This window comes from Schistocerca piceifrons, chromosome 6 (assembly GCF_021461385.2).
Source record: "Schistocerca piceifrons isolate TAMUIC-IGC-003096 chromosome 6, iqSchPice1.1, whole genome shotgun sequence".
Classification (NCBI taxonomy): Eukaryota; Metazoa; Arthropoda; class Insecta; order Orthoptera; family Acrididae; genus Schistocerca; species Schistocerca piceifrons.
In genome coordinates, this window is record NC_060143.1 from 336,983,659 (window position 1) to 337,002,634 (window position 18,976).

Consider the following 18,976-nt stretch of genomic DNA (forward strand, 5'->3'; position numbering starts at 1 on the left):
AAGATCTGTTACTTATCAAGATAAACTGGCCAGCCTTACCTTGATCCACAGTCATTAGAGAAATATGGCTGCTCGTTCCTTGTTTGCTGTCATAACCGTCTGCTGTGGCTCTCTGGTTACTTTGAATTTTGGGCTAATGTTTGGTTATTAAGGATTGCGTCAAAGTTACTGCTGGTCTGTTCCAAGTCCAAGTACATTGCATGTACTTCAACTTCTCTTCATATGTGGTAAATTGTATATTTATTAAGCCTTGCTCTTAATGTATGGTTGGTATATATGTGTGGCCATTTATGTTTAAATTTTATGTCATTCTGGTTGCTCTGTTTGAGGGACTGTGCAGTTTATTGTTTAGGGGATTTTTTACTAAGGGTTATGCATTGCTAAGGGAATTCCAACAGCTTCAACCAGTGGCGTGTCTTATGAAGAAACCGGGATTTGGATGAATGCTGTTTGTCTGTGTAACGCTGAAGTAGGCTTGAAATTTTGTTAGTAGATTTAACAGCTATTATTGTAATTTATTTTGTTGCAAAATTGTGTGTTAAACCCTCTTGCAGCCACGCTTAGTTTCTATAACGTTTTTGTTTTCATGAACTCTGTCCTGGTTTTAATGGTATAATTGTTAAAACTATTTTTTTAAAGATTTAAACATATTTCTGTTGCCTTTAATAAGTTTTTAAATTGCGATGTTAATATTGTCATTAAGTAATAAAGTGTATACAAAAACAACAAATGACAAATGTGTGGGCCCACCTTCGATTTTTTCCCCTTAAGCCATCCCATGCTTAGTTGTCGGGTGTCACCCTTCTTTAGGTTAACAAAACGAGACTTGTGGGTACAGTTAATTCTTGGGTTTCTTTTCCGCGATCACTCAACATCCATTTCAACTGGCAGTGTTAATGACAAGTGCGAAAGTCTAGTACTAAATTAGCTTTTATATTGTTAATTGCCTTTGTACACATTTCACCTGATGATGCCATTATAGTATTAGGAAACCACCCATGAATAACCTTGCAATTAAGTATCATCAACAGCTAAAGCGATCTCTATAAGTTAATATTAATAAGAAATTTTGAAAGAAATGTTTTAACGTGTACCAGCTAAGCTGTGGATGCCCATGTCGTAAAATCACACGATAAAAGACACTGGATGTATTTCATATTTGTCTCACACTGTCATTAATTAGTAGAACTGTGCTGTGCCTTAGAAAGCCTCGTGTAGGTATAAACATTTTCATCTATTGTTGTTACTATCACTTTCATTTCTCTGAGTGCAATAATCAAACGGATTATGGTGAGATCATTTTGTTAAGCAGTTGTATGAGTTCTATTAGTGTCACAATACTTTTATACACTTATTTATTATTATCCTGGCTTTATCTCTGATGTTTGAAGTATAACAATGATTCTAGAAGCTTTTATTATTACATTATAGTTTCTATTGGTTTTTCAGTGTCAGTACCATAAGTATGTACGTAGTCCATTTTATGTACATTGCTACATTCATTGTTCATTTCAGAATAATACCCAGAAAAATGTTAGCTTCCGTTTTGTTGCTAAGCTATAGAGTACTCGGTCCAGAATGTTTTTCAGTATTCATATAACTTGGGAAGCAGTCTGAAACAAAATTTTACACTTGCGGACGAATGAAATGTTTGTACAGTTGGACTATTCTATACGAAAAAAGTGAGGATGGAATGGTGTGGCACATGGGGAATGAAGAAAGGAAAGTTAAGAATAGGAATATAAGATAAAATAAAAGATATAAGAACATAGGGATGGAAGAAGACAGACCTGAAAGACAAATAAACACCTACTGCCAACCAGGTGTGTGTGAGTGTCTGTATGTGGGGGGGGGGGGGGGGGGAGGGGTGGAAAGTGTTACTAGTGTGTTACAGGATAGGGACCTTCGCCAATCCTTCAGAAAGTACATTACCAACTTCACCACCACAGACCCGAAACGCTAATTCAAACACCCTGCTACAGAAAGATTAAAAAGAGAGAGTTGCAAGGAAAAGTGCTTCTACTAAGAACCAGATTAAACTTTGAAGAAGACTCATTACTCAGTCATATTTATAACTTGATATTAAATGTTTTAGTTAAGTCAGGAGAGTAAATTATTATATCTATTTACAGTAACTTAAGCTAACCTCAATTAAAAGTTATATAAAACCGATTATATCCCTCCATATATATTTTGAAGGATCTGGAGATATTTCAGTACTCCCTTCAGTTTCATTGACCATCGACATTGGCAGTCCAGTTGTCGGCCATTGCCGTCACACCATTACAGGGCACCAATCTGAAAGAGGAAATAGCCACGCCCACTGAGACGTTCGAGGCGCCACCGTAATTGTGAGTTGTGTTGGATAAGAGGGACACTTCTGTTTAGACCACTGTCATCAGAGAATACCTACATCTGCCTTCAATAGCTAGTAGTTGTAACATCACACCAACACACTCATTAGTCCCTGTTATACAGTGCGATATATGGCGTTGACAGAAAAGTGTTTATCGTAAATAAAGTCGACCCACAAAGTTCGTTTTCCTACTGACTTGTGACTTTAATGCATCTCAAACTTTTGCACCGTTTCTTGTAATTTGCTCTCAAGACACTGAATTGCATACATAATTCCATGTATGACCGTTCAGCCCCAGCCATGGAATGCGAGAAAGTTAGGTGTATTACTTTTGGTTGCCAAATTGGGATAACTGTTCTCTTTGTCCACCTACATAATCGAAAGCTGAACATAAAACTCACATTATTTATGGAACTTATCACATACTAACTTAGCAAACATCCGATTGTAAATGTCGTACTTTATTACTTTTATTATCAGTATTTCTACACCACAGTTATTAATATTGGTTATCAGTATTTGTGAGCCACATCGTGTGATAAGTCTTTTCTACATTTGTGTGCACATCACATAAATGCATGTTACTGAGAGGCCTGCGTTCCACCAGTCACAAGGTAGTGGACCAAAGTGGTATATTGCTACTAAGCAGTACATCAGCGTGATTAGCTCTCACAACAGCCCAAAAGGCTACTGGTATTATTAAATATAACATATTGCATACAACAGTACTTACTATTCCCACTTCCTGACATATACTACATGTTATTAATGTTATCCTTCCAATAGTGGACTTAAGTTTAAAATAACAATGTTTCTTTCTCTGAAGTATACACTTCCTTTGACCGAAATATAAATCATCGAATTGTTTATTCATCTAATGTGTAATATATTCAAAGTACAACCAATATGTGAACATGTACAGCAGATATGTTGCCATTATTTGATAAGCTTCCAACTTCCACCTGTAGAACATGAAAAAATAAGGAATCAGTAATAGCAGCAAGTATCAGCTTTTCAGTAGCAAATTATTAATACTAACTGAAGTCACTACTTTACCTTAGTAATAAGATGTATCACTTCTCGATAACTCACAACTCACTTTAAAAATGAAGCATATACTTTGATATGCAATTCAAGTCTCTATTCCTTAATTTAAGTCCATAACATAGTGAAATAATATTTAGTCTTGAGAAAATAAGTCTTAATGAAAGCATTCTCCAATAAATTTCATTGCTGGATCAGCGTCCAAACGAAAATAATGTTAATTCTTATTAATAAGTGAAACTTCCGCTTTCAATGTAAAGAAAGACTGTGCTGGTAAACTTCTACGTTATTTGATACTGAAACGGCTGAGTAAAACTAAAGGCACTCAGACAGTTTTCTCTTTACTTATTCTGATCATCTCTAAACTGATACGCAATATTTTAGCGCAACACAGTCTGACTTTCAGTAATCCCTACAAAAGAATAGCCCAGATTAACAATAACCTATACCCTTCATGAATCACTTACCTCCCAAAAAAATTCGACACTCGAGCTACTGCAATACAGCGAGCGCCAGTACTGCCAGCTAAATTCTAATACTGAAGGCACTAACTACTGATAGACACATAGCTAGCAAATGAAAGATTTTGAAATAAAACAAACAATGTATTCACCTTAATATTGTTCAAAAGTCATAACATACATATAAATTCTTGACATCTATTTTGGTCAATTTTCTTTCTCTGACGGACACACGTCCAGATCGTCCGCTCACATTAACATCTCAAAACTCTGGCATCTCTCCCCCACATCCACCACTGCTGGCGGCTCACCACCACAGTGCAGTCAGTGATTTTAGTACAGAGCACTACGTGGCGTCACCAACATAAAAACCTAAACATCCTAGGTACATAAGTACCACCTTCTTTGATAATTTACAAGTTGAGTTTCTTCATTGGAGAATCTTACATCACAAGCAGTTGCTGTGTGATAGGGTTATGAGTGTGAAATCTGCAAAACGATTGGTATAGGTCTCTATATAATTACTTATTAACACTTTTCCAGTCTCTATTCTTGCAACTGACTTCAACTGTGGCATTTGATGAGGAACATATATTACACTCCCAATAGATACATCATGTCTGAGTAGATTTTCAAAAAAATTTTGATGTGATGTGAAGATGTTTTTCTAACAATACTAAAGTCTATCATTATTTGATGCTTTTACTGAACGCTGTAATCTTACAAGATTTTGAGGGGACCCTTGAGCGATCCATAGTGTCGTTGGCTCCATGCTGACCTTGATGTTGTGTTAAGACAAATAATGCATTGCAAAAAGGTTTCCACCAACACATAACATAATATGACGTTTCAAAATACGCACCTGACTACTGTTGAAAAGCATAAACTTTCCCATATTCGCCGATAGGAGCGGCCGAGCGGTTCTAGGCGCTACAGTCTGGAACCGTGCGACCGCTATGGTCGCAGCTCCGAATCCTGCCTCGGGCATGGATGTGTGTGATGTCCTTAGATTAGTTAGGTTTAAGTAGTTCTAAGTTCTAGGGGACTGATGACCTCAGAAGTTAAGTCCCGTGGTGCTCAGAGCCTTTCCCATATTTACCAACATGTTTACCAATATATATACGATAAAAGTACTGAAATGTTCGCATTTCTAACTGTGATGAAATATCCCGAATTTAATGACGCAAGCTGCATGCTAGTATCTGAGTTTTTCTGATTTACTTGTGTGGGGAAGCTGTAGCTAATTCGCTACTGAAGTAGGAAGGCACTGTCAACCGTTTACAGATAAACAAATACACTGTTATCCTGCTGTACGTGATGACATTCTCATTGTATATGACCATCTGAAAACAAGATCATTAATAGAGGTCTTATTTACAAAAAATTAGACGCATGATTGTTATTGTATTGCTTGAGCAGAATTAATTAGAGGCTGTAGCTGAAGGAAATAATAAGCACCGAGTATATTACGATTAAAATATTAGTTTGAAGACAAGAAAACAGCTGAAACTAGAACTATAAATATTCCCTCCTCGCTGAAGTTTTGCGACTGACAGATCAACGATAATTACTGGTTTTAAACTAGCATATAGAGAAGAGATAGTGGGCTAAGAGTGTGTTGATGGCAACTATACTGTACTGATTTGATGGAGACGCTTGTGTGGTTTTGATGAATGATTGCCATGTTGTATGAGATTAACGAGAGGAAGTACATGATTTCTTTGTATTCTCCTTCAGAAACGCTCTATATTGTACTTTGTGTCATATTATTGACTGTTAATTTTATGTGTTCCTGTATTTCGTAGCATTTTCCCCTCACATTGGTGATGCAGAAGGTACTACGCTTTCTAGCGAATCTGGTTGTAAAATATGTCCGATTGTATTCTCACAATTACATTTGTTTGAACTTTACTTTTAATGAAGTGGAAATAGGTAAACGAAAATATGAGAATTTGCATACTTAGGCCAGAGTACTAATAATTTCCATTTATTTTAAGGAGACTTCCTGTGTGTTATGGTTGGAATACCGTGGAGAAAACGTGTTAATTATATGTAATGATCGTATGTCATGACAGGACCACCCATGCCTAGAAAGTGATTTCCATAAACAAACAATTGTATATGGTGCTCCAGAAATACCTAGTATGTGTAGCTAGAGAAGAGTAAAGGTACTGTGAGTGGTGCCTACTCTATGGCCTTAAGGTAAGATGGTATCCTGAAAATGTATCCTAAAGTAAGGCTCAGTTTTCTTCTCTTTTCCTTTTTTTGTAAATCGGTCTTATGTTAGAAATTTGTATTGTAATTTCAAGAAGGCCTGCTGCAAAGTGTCTGTAACAGTTTGCTGTTACATGTTGCCGTAATGCATCTGTAGTCTATTAACTTCTTGTACAATGAAGGACTGTTTCACATGCTAGGTATTTAATTTATTTCTTTAGATTTTCTCTCATTTGCATATGGTTGAGATTGAAGAAGGGCAACTCAAGAAACGGAGAGATAAATGTCACTAAACAGTATGTCGACCACGGAAGGACGGATTTGGGGAAGTGCAGCCACTCCTTACCAAAGTTCATCTATACACAAAGAATAGCGCCACAAAAACTGGCTGCTGTCGGGGCAACACACCACTGGTCTACCATAAAACTATGCTATTACGACGTAACCTGGTAGAACTGCAAGACATCTTCAAACGACGGTGGAACAACTAATCTACAGTGAGTGGCGCACTAGCTCACGTGAGTACCGGCGTCAGTTGCCTGGAAGGACAGATTTGTGGAAACTGGCTTCCACTGGTTGGAGTGGGGATGATGATTTTCTCCTGATCGACAGGCGAGCACTGCCATTGCAGATCGTCGAATGAGGGCAACAACCCCTCCGTCACGAGCCCCGTCGTATCTGCCACCCTGCTTAAGGTTGGACGCTGCTTTGGAGTTTCAGCCCAGCGTGATCTCTTCCGGTGACCTACCTGTATTCGTGAATAAGTCTCTCAACTGCCTATCGCACATCCAGTTTCCTCCTTGTTGTTGTTGTTGTGTGTCTGTGATTGTGTGTGAGTGTGTGTGTGTGCCTGCGGATGAGTTTAAGACTGAAAAAATGCATGCAGCAGAAATTACAAGTGTCTTCCGTCTCTGTTTGTGAGCAAAAGATTTCGGTACAGTGCAAATAGTTATTATCTGCTATTTGTATGTAATATTGATTTATGTTAGAAGCATTGAGAGGTGCAAGTGGGTCCAGTTTGTCACCTTCCGAGATAAAAGTGTTTTTTTATACAATTATTTTTCTTATTATTTAGGTTTACAAGAGCTGACAGGAGCAGGTTGCTCCCCTCATCTTCTTTGTAGGCCCTACGTTGTAACTCTTCATGCCTACGTTTCTTTTCTTAGAAAGAGGATGCCTGAAACTGATTTGAGTTTTGATTGTTTGCCAGGACCTTAGATTACTATTTACATAAAACATGTTTTTCTGTGTGTGGGCTTACAACATACTGCTGGAATGTCATCCATCATGTAAAGACAGAAAACATTCCGTACAGTTGGTTTAAGACAAGAGAAGATGTTATGAAAAAGTCAGCTATTTGCTATACTCACAACTCTTTTGTAATTTTTTTTCCGAAGCATCATATTTTCACCAGGCTGCACTGTAGGCTGGATTCTGCATTACTCCGTGTCGCTGCTCACGCCGTCCCTCTTGGAGTCTCAAGTTTATCTTGTGAGCGATAGTCGGAAGTTTTAGCAAGAATTTCAGTTAAAGTGACAACAGTCTGCCTGAAGGGACACTGTTCTGGCGTAGGTTTCCACTTTGTCATGCAGCTGTATATATGTGGGTGGGATAGCTACTTGGTCTTTGTGTAAAATGCGCTATCCACAGGTATTTCACTTATGTTTCTTACTGGTCTTATTGATAATATTACATATGCTGTAATTTTTGGCGTCGATGATTTATTTAAATTGCAACTATACGCTGTATTCCTCTGTAGTCAGATACATGGGCCTACAGCTAGTTATGTTTCACATAGCCATGACCCCTCGTTCAAATTAGTCTCTCTCTCTCTCAGCTATTGGTAAGCATATCATGTTGATCAAGCAAAGTATTTGAATAATAGATAACCTGTAACACAAGTAAACACAGATATTACCGCATATTTTATTAATATGTTGATGAGTACAATTCTTAATATGCAAATGAATATTTAAATTTTGCACTGAAATCAGGCCCTCTTTGATGTAGTGTTTGGTTATTAAAGTTCTCTTCTCTACCGATTACGTGAAAAGCACACCTCTTTTTCTTGCTGGAAAACCCTACGTGCCGCTCGTGTGATGACGAGACCGCAGGTAGAGGCACCTAGCTGAATGGATGCCGCCTTATTGTGAGTTGTAGCAGTGGGAGGACAGAGTTGTGTGTGGATGTCGTGGAAGTGTGAGGGCAAAACTGAAATATTAAAATTTGGGATATGCTGTCGAGGATACAAGAAAAACGCGAGTATTACAAGTCAAATAATGGAACAAGTGGAGAAACTGTCGCATATATTGCATGTTTATTCTTTCACTATTTTTACTTTTCTAGTTACAGTAGATCATCTAAAAATAAAACTATTGGGCAAATAAAAAGTAAAAATGGCATTTGTAGGGCCACAAACGTTAATAGACAGTTGTTGTAGATAGACCAAACATTCGAAAATGATAAAATTAATTAATCATTCAATTCTGTTGTAACAACTTCACAATTCAGAACTGCCGTCGCTCTATGCAGATGTTAACTATATGATTGCCATAGTAGATTGTTTTTAGAAGTATTTTATGGTCTGTTGTGACGTATTTTTACCATGAGTTTCGTTTTCGTTTGTTGTGAATTCCTTAGTCTGCTGTTTCGCACTTGTGTAACAGCAGTTCGATTTAACAATTGTTTCATTATGTCTGCTTAGTGTACACTTGTGACCTCTAGCAACCAGTTTGCTGCTCGCAGACTGGTGGGTGTCATGTATTCTGGTTCAAGTGCTCTAGAGTACATTTAGCTTTACTTCTTTTTCCCCAAATAAATTTCATCTAATAGCTTGTTTTATATTGTGTATATTTTTTGTCCTATGTTTGTCATTTAAATGTTAACAAGTTTATGCTGTTACATAGTTAACTGTAGTCTTCCAACAGTGACAGTACAGCTATGTTTTGAATGTGTGCACATCTCCAGTACTGTATAATTAATGTGTTACAAGGCCACATATTCAAGTATGTAGAGCTGTGTATTTCAAGAGCTTTTGTTCATGGTGTGCAGTGGTAAGGTGTGGGGCCATGAAAGACAGACAGGTGATCGATACTGACAGCCATAATCTAGTTAACTGCACATGTCTTTATACTTTCAGTGATAGATTTAGGCACAAGGTCAAAGCCCTGGTTGTCTACAGAGGCCACGAGAATGACAGGCCACAGTGTGTACCTCACAGCGTGTGACACTATAGTCTTAATAAGTGCCAGAAGCTGACTCCGGCAGGGATTGGGTAACTATTTCATACGAGTTTAATAATTCATAACTGTGCCTTTAAATGCATGCAAGCTCTCGGCAGAACATGAAAAAGTTAAGACCGTTAGCGAGTACCTTGCGTGGAGGCGATATTTCACGAAGTAAGGCGAGTGTGATGTCAGAAGCTCGTTGTAGAGTCCGTATTTCTCGAGGGCCTCGATGTCTACCGACAACCGTCGCAGACGCCACTGGCGGCGGCAACAACACGATGGTCAGCCAGAGACCTCGCCTGGAGTCAGCTGACACGGCAGTGCTCCGACTGTCCACTCCAAGATGAATCCTCCAAAACCTGCTTCCGCGTGACTCTTGAGGGATTTAAGTTATTTTGGTTTCCTGGCGTTTTACTATTCAAGCAAATCATTTCATGAGAATGTAGTAACAAGTCAGAAACGATAACATATCATCTGAGGGACACGAAGCTGACATATGTATAATGATAAATGTGAATATGTTTCATTAATTACAATAAATTTAAAATACACAAATGACCTGTTGATTATCGTGAATAGCACTCAAGGTTTTGACGCAACAGCGGAATAAATAAAAGTCGTTCTTGCCAGGATCTTGCTCTCTCTCTCCCCCAACTAACTGGATACAAGATTGCATCATGTACCTCATGTGCTAGGTCTTCAACGTAATTAAGCTTACAATTACATTACTTTTTTGACATTTTCTCTTCCTTATAAGCAATTCAGAAAACTCGTAGAGTGCTTCGCATATTTCAGATGTCAGGAGATACTTGGCATATAGCAACTGCCTTAATACGGAAAATGATTAACGTACCTTTATCTACGTAGTTAGTATGATTCAGAGTGTAGATGCTAACCTTTCTCGAGGTTAAATTACTCATCGCACTTGAATATCTTGCTTTTAAATTTTCCACTACAGTTGCAATGACAAGCAAACTGAAAACGCCAGCCAACATACGTGCAGGTTTATCAACTTCGCTAAGAAATCTGGAGACGCGTGCAGTGACAAAATGTGCTACCTTGACGTGTTTCTCACTTATATAAAAAGTTCAGACATCGTTTTTTTGCATCAGTCTACTTTCTTAGTAAAACACATTCACCAAACAAAGTTTTCCTACCTGAATAACTCAGTTTAGCTTCACAGACGTAACAAGTGTTGTATTTAGCGAAACCTCTGTCCTGATTATTGGCTCCTATAAAACAATAATGCAATGTTGATAGTGATGGTACGCTATGCTCGTTTTCGCGTGTTTTCTTTCATTCCTCTTGAGTAACGCTTCGTCACAGGTACATGTAGCACTCCAGTTACGGCACGGGATTCAAGTTCTAGAGCACTGGTTTCAAATCCACTTTCGACCACCCACATCTAGATTTAATGCTTCCCTAAGTCCTGTAGCTCGTTGATTGCACTGATAATGACAAGGCTGAGTTCCGTATTCACCACTGCATAAGCTTAGATTGTGCCCTGTCTCAGAATAATTTGTACTCCACGAGACGTTAAACGCCAAAGTTTCATTCTTCATTCCTCCGAAATGTGGACTAATATCGTATCAAACTAGTGTTAGTCCATAAGGTGAAGGTGTGAGTTAGTCAAAAAGACAGCACAGAAACTTGTTCCCCGCGGGAAACAGTCTGTGCTACAGGTAATAACTCATATCGGGAGTGTTTAGGTGCGCCTTCAGTCATTGATAGATTCTGCACGTGCGTTTCTTAGACTACAACATTCCACAAAATATTCGGATGTTTAGTAAGACACTGCAACAAATACCATTCGCAGATTGTATTTCAGTACTTCGGTAATCTCTGGCCAATCCCAGACTGTGCTTAGCTTTCTTGATGACTTCTCCTTGGATAGATCGCCTACCGTCTGAGCTTCATCATACGAACTATGTGAAGGAACCTATCGAGATTCATTCCTACGAAAGCCTCCTCCTTGAACAGTTTCCTAGAGCTGCTACCGAGTGCCGTCGGGGCTGATCAGTAATTTTGGTGCTGTCAACGCTATTTTTGTAATCCATTTGACAAATGCTACACCTGTGTCGTAAAGCACTGTTCCTCTACCTCTGATTCAAATACATACTTCAGGATAGAAAGCTACCGTTTGTACATTTTCAAATATTTATTAGATATCCTTTCCACCTGGGCCTTATAATATTAGAGATTATATTTTGGCCTTACGTGTTTATTTTTAAGAAAGTATTTCGTTTATTTCGATGTGATGTGATGTGATGTGTGTGTGTGTGTGTGTGTGTGTGTGTGTGTGTGTGTGTGTGTGTGTGTGTGTGTGCGCTTGTTTGGGTGAACGCCTATTAATCTACAGGGAATGATGAACGTAATCTAATATTATGAAGCATTTCCAGTACCACTTTATAGATCATTGTAGGCAAAGAAGGTCGGAATTAGCGAAGCAAACTGAAGTCAGGTATTTCTATTCATCACGGAAATTACGAAGAACAGTGAAGAATGAATACGACACATTCAAAACCTGTAAGAAAACAAGAACGTGTTAGTAACAATGTATTTTGTAATGTAAATTAATTACAAAAAGCTTATCTACTTAACTGTGTATGTAGACGTCAAATGTTACGCAATTAAACACTGTTGGGTGTAAAAGCAGGAATACCGGACAGCCAGCAAGTTGCACAAAGTGGTGGATTTCAAATAAGCTTGACTGCGATTTCGACAGATCTAATCTCGTCTTCTCCAGAAGGAGAGACAACTTCATATTAACTATTCACTCAGTGAAAGCTGCTTCCACATTACATATATCGGCAACGGTCTGTATGTCCATATGTAAAAATTAAGAACCCTAGAATCAAGTGCTCATCACATCAGTAAATAATATACATTAGAAGAAAAATGGCTCTGAGAACTATGGAACTTAACGGCTATGGTCATCAGTCCATTAGAAGAGAAGACCATGTTAGTAGCTACATACTTAAGTCGGCATGTAGCAAAAGCATTGCACCAGGTAGACGTATTTTTGCACGACAGTCGAGGAGCTGCCAGGAATACCGAGAACTACATTGCAAAGGACATGGGCAAAAGAAAAGCCTGTGTGCTGATTGTACCGCACGCACATTTAGGTGATGAAGAACACGGCAGGGTCCAAGACGGCAAAGGACAGGCACGGCCACCCAAAAGTGATACTGTTCTCAAGAAATCATTTCTCGAATTTCACTATAATGCCGAGAGGTAGGTTCCTGGTAGCCCCTCAACGACACTCTAGCCGAGAAGGCAAATATCATGCTCAAGTTTAGCGCCAACAGATAGTTCACTGTCCTGGATCTCCCTCCGTATTTGGGCCCAGCCGACTTCTGGTTTTTCCCCAAATTGAAGTTGGCAGTGAGAGAACACCATTACGAGGCAGTGAAGGACAACTAGAAAAACTGTACTGCAGTATTAAGTGCAATATCAAAAAAGGACTACAGCGACTGTTGCAGAATATCTTTACAACTATTTCAGCTGCGTATTGATTCACAGGGAGACTATTTTGAAGAAATACGGTGATATGGTGATAATAATCCATGATTTTTATTTGTCATAGCCACAGTCCAAACAGAAGTGGGTCGTATTACATACACTGAATTCCAGTTTTTGTCTGGATAACATTGTCCAAGAAGTAACTGAAAATATTCCAAGTCAACCGGTCTCTAAGAAGTTTTCGGGAGGTCTCCCTTGGTCATGAGGAGAAAGCCGCAGCTGGAAGTTCACTGCAAAGACATCCCCAGACTGGCATTCTGTGTGCACCAAGCCCAGAATGATGGGACATTTCAACGGAAAAGCCCACCAATCTTCAATGGACTGGATCTCCAACTACTAGCTCTCCTCCTTGGAGCAGGGAATAAAAAAATAAAATAAAATAAAATGAAATAAAGTAAACAAAGAGTGACTGGTCCGCTCTCGGAACGTTGGTACGTAGGGTTTGTGGTGGAAGTCACCTACTTTATCGCGCATACTCCAACTCTGGAGCAAGCTAACCTGCGTTCTGTGCATAATTATGTGCCCAGCAGCTTTTATGAAGAAGCACTTTCCCCTGTCTCCCAATAAGAGTTACTCAACATTAACGTGCGTGGCCAGATTTCAGGATCTCAAACGCTACAACAAATTTTCCCATCACCTTTAACTTATGCATCTTGCTCTTTCCGTTTCTCAATCAGTTACGTCACTTTCTTTTCCTCTTTCTTCATAATATTTTGATTTACCAATTTCTTTTTTCTGTCTCTTCCATGCCTTCTCTCATTCTCTCATATTGATATCCATTGCTGCTAGTGCTCACAGCTTAAAATTACCTCCGAGTAACGTGTCTCTGCTGGTGTATTCATGAGCGAAGGTAAGCTTATCTCTTTTCCTCCGACTCCTTTGTGTTTATGTCAGTAGTTATCTTAAGATTATCAATAACACTACACAAAAGAGTACAAATTCCGAAACTCGCTAGGTAATATGGAATAGTATTTTCTGTAACTTCCGATGGGAGTCTAATCATCGAACTAGAGTGAAAACAGACAACACGGCAGCTGATCTCTTCTGATCAGCCATTGCATTTTTATTATTCAGACTGGTGTACACATTAAAAAAGACTGGGAGAAATTAATTTAACTTGTAGGAATGACAAATAATTTCAGAAACATCAAAACGATATTTACTCGCTACGCTGAAGAGCTGACAATGGTCCCAAATTATGACATCCTATGCTTGCTTATACCGACTTGAAAGGTGGGTGGGTGGACACTGAGAGTAATAAACATAAATATTTACGTGTTTTGGCGACAATTTGTGAACTGGAATGAAGTTTTCTAAGAAGAAATTCGAGAACGTATACAACAGAATCTGCCGGATATCTCCGCGCTAATGACATACGTTTAAGCATCACGGAAAAGGACTGGTACATTAAATTGACACTGGCCACCCTAGTATGGAATTCACTACGTTGATCAAAGAATGCATGCGATTAAAACTAAAATGCAAATGTAATACTTGGCTGGCGAAGTTTATAAAAGAAAGGTGAACAAAATCTGGCAATAATAATATTTATCTGCTCAACTAAGAGAAAGTGCAAGTTGACGGCATTTATAAAATTGATTATCTGTTAAAATGGCGTCCAGAAGCCTCTGCGCACAGCTGAAATCGTGGCAAACAGTTATTTGTAACAGTTTCGATGAAAACTGGTAGGTATTGTTCGAAGAGTGTCACAGACAGCGAAGATTTTTGACTGTGAAAGCTCATCAATCTTGACATGTGTCACATATTCGCCCATGACCAAACTAGATGTCATGCAGTGATGTATCATTAAGTGAAGTACCTGTATCCATCCCCCGTCTTGATCAATTTTCCGAATTCTACACAACTCTTCACAAAAAAGAGCTGTTTCTAACTTCTTACATACAACGTTTCGTAGATTTTTGTATCCCACAACGGAAACTGCACTACGTATTTTTCTTCATAGTTTTAGAATCATGACTTTCTGGAGCATGGGCCTTATCTGAAATTGATACCTTTGGCTTTCTCTGTCATTCCTGAAAAGTTGATCATTGTCACTGAAACACCTGATACAACCAGTGCTCTTCCCCTGGAAAGGAACTCGGTCCATCACGAAATATCTAAACAATGAGAAACGCCAGACGCGTAGCACTAAAATGCATCATGTGTACAAAATATAGGCACAAAAATATATAATCGAAAGGAAAATGCACGTGCATAGTGAGTGTCCAGAACTAAGATGTTAAATATCGAAATGTTCTTAATACTGTTCATTCTCTATCGCTATCTGGTTATCAGTGTAGAGAGAGGATTTACACATTCTCTTCTCGCGAAAGACTTTCATCTTCGTTAGTGTTCTATCACAGTATGGTTGAGAATGTGGCAAGAGGAATCTGAAAAATCGGTATGTCATTTTTATTTCATTCAATAACTTTACTCCCTAACCTTACAGGCAAATGTAAAGCGGGATTTTCGAATAATGACCCACACCAGCCATTAATGTATTTATGCAATGAGGATTTTCCCCGAAATTACATCTCTGACCTTATGGTTGCCTACATTCAGAGACTGGCGCAACAACATGTCATCGTTGAATGACCCTGATCTTGATCTTCACCCTGAGTTCAGGACATTTCTAAGATAGTGGACTAGAGAAATGTATAAAGTTTAAAGTGGTGTATAGTGGAAAATTTAAAAACTATGTGTGGCACTGTGCAGTAAATTCAAAATTCAAAATTACTTTTTCTACCAATTATGTTGCACGTGCATGCACTTACACACACACACACACACACACACACACACACACACAGATACACACACACACACACACACACACACACACACACACGTTTTTTTATACTTGCATCATTCCCCAAAGTATTGGAGAAGTATTGATATTGACTAAACTCTTTGCATTCACCATCATCAGTACATTCCACGTCTCCCCGTTTATGTCAAATACTGTTCTATCTAATCATCAGCAAATTCCATCCCAGCTTTTGTAATATATTACAGGAGAATGGCGAAGACCTAAAATAACCGACTTAGTAAGTGAAAAATGTGAAACTATTAACCCCAGCAGCACCAACGCCATTTAAATAACTTATGCTACTAGTTCCATGCCCACTACTAAAATGGTAAATGATAGAAATTTAATTGTTTTTCAGTTTTGTTAACAACATATTTTTAAAGAACTACTGGTGTGTAAGTAGTGGCAGAGATTTAAAATATCTTTTAGTATTGCCTTAGCAACACCAACACATTTTCAACAACGTCTGCTACCAATGGGGAGAGAGGGAGGGGGAGGGAGGGAATGTGTGGCCATCACTGATAAACTAAAAATGCAGATTTTGTTGTGTTTTCTTAACTTTCGTTATCAACATACTTCTTGGATGGATGCTGATGTCTAAGTAGGATTGAGAACCTGAAAGTATTTAAAATGTCATTCCTTGTCAAAAAGGTACATCTAATGTTAGGCATTAATTAAACTTCAAGTTTCGGATTAAATGTAACTGAAAAATTAAAACAGTTAAAAGATCTGCTAGAAGACTTCATTGTGAACAATAAATACGGTCTTCAACATTTTCCAGTATAAAATACAGTACCAAGTTACAATATTTACAAAAGACGGTAATAACGTACCATCCTGTTGCTCTTTCTGGGTTTAATGATGGTGCATGTTAGACATAAATTTTGTGGTGAGATGCCCATGTGTTGCAAGAAAATGAAAGCGTTGAAGTGGCGACTATGATGGTTCAGAAACAAATAATTCAGCAACATTAATCGCTCTTGCCTTTATAGTCCCTACCAGCTTAATCAATAATTGTTGACGTCTTTGCGTGTGTAGTGATACAATTTGACATTTCATTATTTTAACAATTCTGAATATTTGTGGCTTGCAGTAGTACTTAGTCTCCAAGTTAATATTTTTGCAATCTCTCATGTATCACTGACAATATGAAAAAGCATGTGAGCTCTTCCCACACAAAATGATACTTTAAAAAAAAGTTATCTCTTTTCTGCACAGAAATTTCATATTTCAATAAATCTAGAGGTTCTAGAAACGTTGTCGCCTGAGAATGTTTTATCAGCGTGTTCAGGCTTGCTGATGCCTAATCTACACGTGTGCATGTGTCCCTTCCTGGTGTTGGAATACTATTTTAGACCTAGTAGCTGCACATACAGTGCCAGCTCCTGGTTATACTATAATACCTAAGATTTTGACAGTGATGGGAGCCCTCATACGGCGAGAGTTGATGCACACAGGAGCATTGTTGAACATGGTCGGTTTGGTGATCCAGGTAATATTGTGTGGGGATATATCACGTTCCATGGCTTTACTGATCAAATGCTAGAACACAGTACACACGTTGGCCGATGTTATTGTGACAGAATGCTCCTTCCTCACGTCTTAGGGCTGTACATGACTCTGAATTCTCTTTGATGGATGAAAATATCTGACCTCATTGAACAGCGCCGGTTGAGGAGATCTTGAAGCGAGATATTCGGTGAATAGACTGACCTGCCGATAGCCCCTAGATAAATCCCATCGGGCTCGAGTTTGATGTTTTGGGGAGACGTATTTCGGAACGTCCACTTACACCAACTATCACACTGCAGTTGTAAACAACGATAGTGAAGAGATGGGACGTCCTACCATAAGAACACTTTCGAACCTCCTGTTCAGCATAGGAGTTTGTCGCACAACATGTTTTGCTTTCCGTCTTGATCACGCAACCCATTAAAAACCATCTCCCATAATTTTTGCTGTCCAGGGTGCCATCATGAATGGTGGTAATTTCAGTGCAATTACTGTTTTTGAGAAAAAAGTGTCATTTCTGTTCGTCTCACTGCGTATTTGTTTCAGTTACCTTTTGTAGCAGATGTTTCGACGATTTGTCCAAGTTTCATCGAGCTATATAACTTGGTGATGACATATGCAAAATTTCCTCTGATCCTAAAGCTTATCAGACCACTGTACAAATCCTGTAAATTCTGTGTTGGCTTAGTACTGAAAATTCTTTCAATGGACGAGTCCATAGAAGTGTCACGACCATAGGTCACTTAGCAAACTTAATTTTCACCCTTAATTCTACAGGAGATGGTGATGACTACTTGCAACGCCTAAGCGTGACGCACTGGCAACTCAGTCACAATAAAGTAATGGCGAAAACTTGTGCTGGGTATGGGGTCGTTCTGCTGTTGGGATGTTTACTGCATCTGTGATAGGCCAATAGACCTTTTTTAACTCTCGGAAGCAATCAGCTTGTAGTCAGATTATGACCTGAGATTCAGTTTCAAAGTACAATGAAGAAACTCTACAATTTACATCATGTAGGATGAAGGTTAGTTACTTAGTTACGTATTCCACAGATCATTCGAGAGACTGTTACATCGAAATGTTGTGAAACGAAGCTGTTTAAAGGTTGTATACATGATTAGTTTTAACATTGATGAACACTTTTTCCTTTTACTGCCTCAATTGTTAAGCAGAAATTCGCCAGTGGAATACAAGAAACTGCCCAGGAGAAATAATTTTAAATTAGATTTAAAACTTGCTTTATTAGCAATATCTAAAACAGTGTAGTTAGATTGCATGGCTCCTTGAGGAGTTACCTACATGACCTCCATGGGTGAACACCATGTATTATACTTAGTGTTCGCTTTTATGCACTCAGCACTTTGTTCCGAAGTTGTGAGGTACCCAAGGAAGTTATTCTGTAAGATATTATTAAGTAGAAAAATGCAAAAAGTTTCAGCACGTTGAAACGTTTATACGAAGAGCAAAAGTAGCAGAACTTCATTCTTTGAGAAGCTCAGTAATATACTTCTTCCACTTGAAATTTTCATCACTATGTACACCTGAGACGTTGAAGTAGTCCCACCTACTAACTTATACCCACTCACATGCTAGATCAATTGTTCATATTATTCTATTTTTTGTATACCTTTGAATGTAGTGTATCTATTCAAAATTTAGGGAGAATCTATTTTCAGAGAACCACTCAATAATTATCAGAAAAATATCATTTACAAAGTCTTCCCTTGCTTCCTCTCTAATGGGATTTATTATAACACTAATATCATCTGCAAAATGTATATAAGAAGTAACAGTGGACCCCAAAATTGAACGCTGTGGGACTCCCATTATG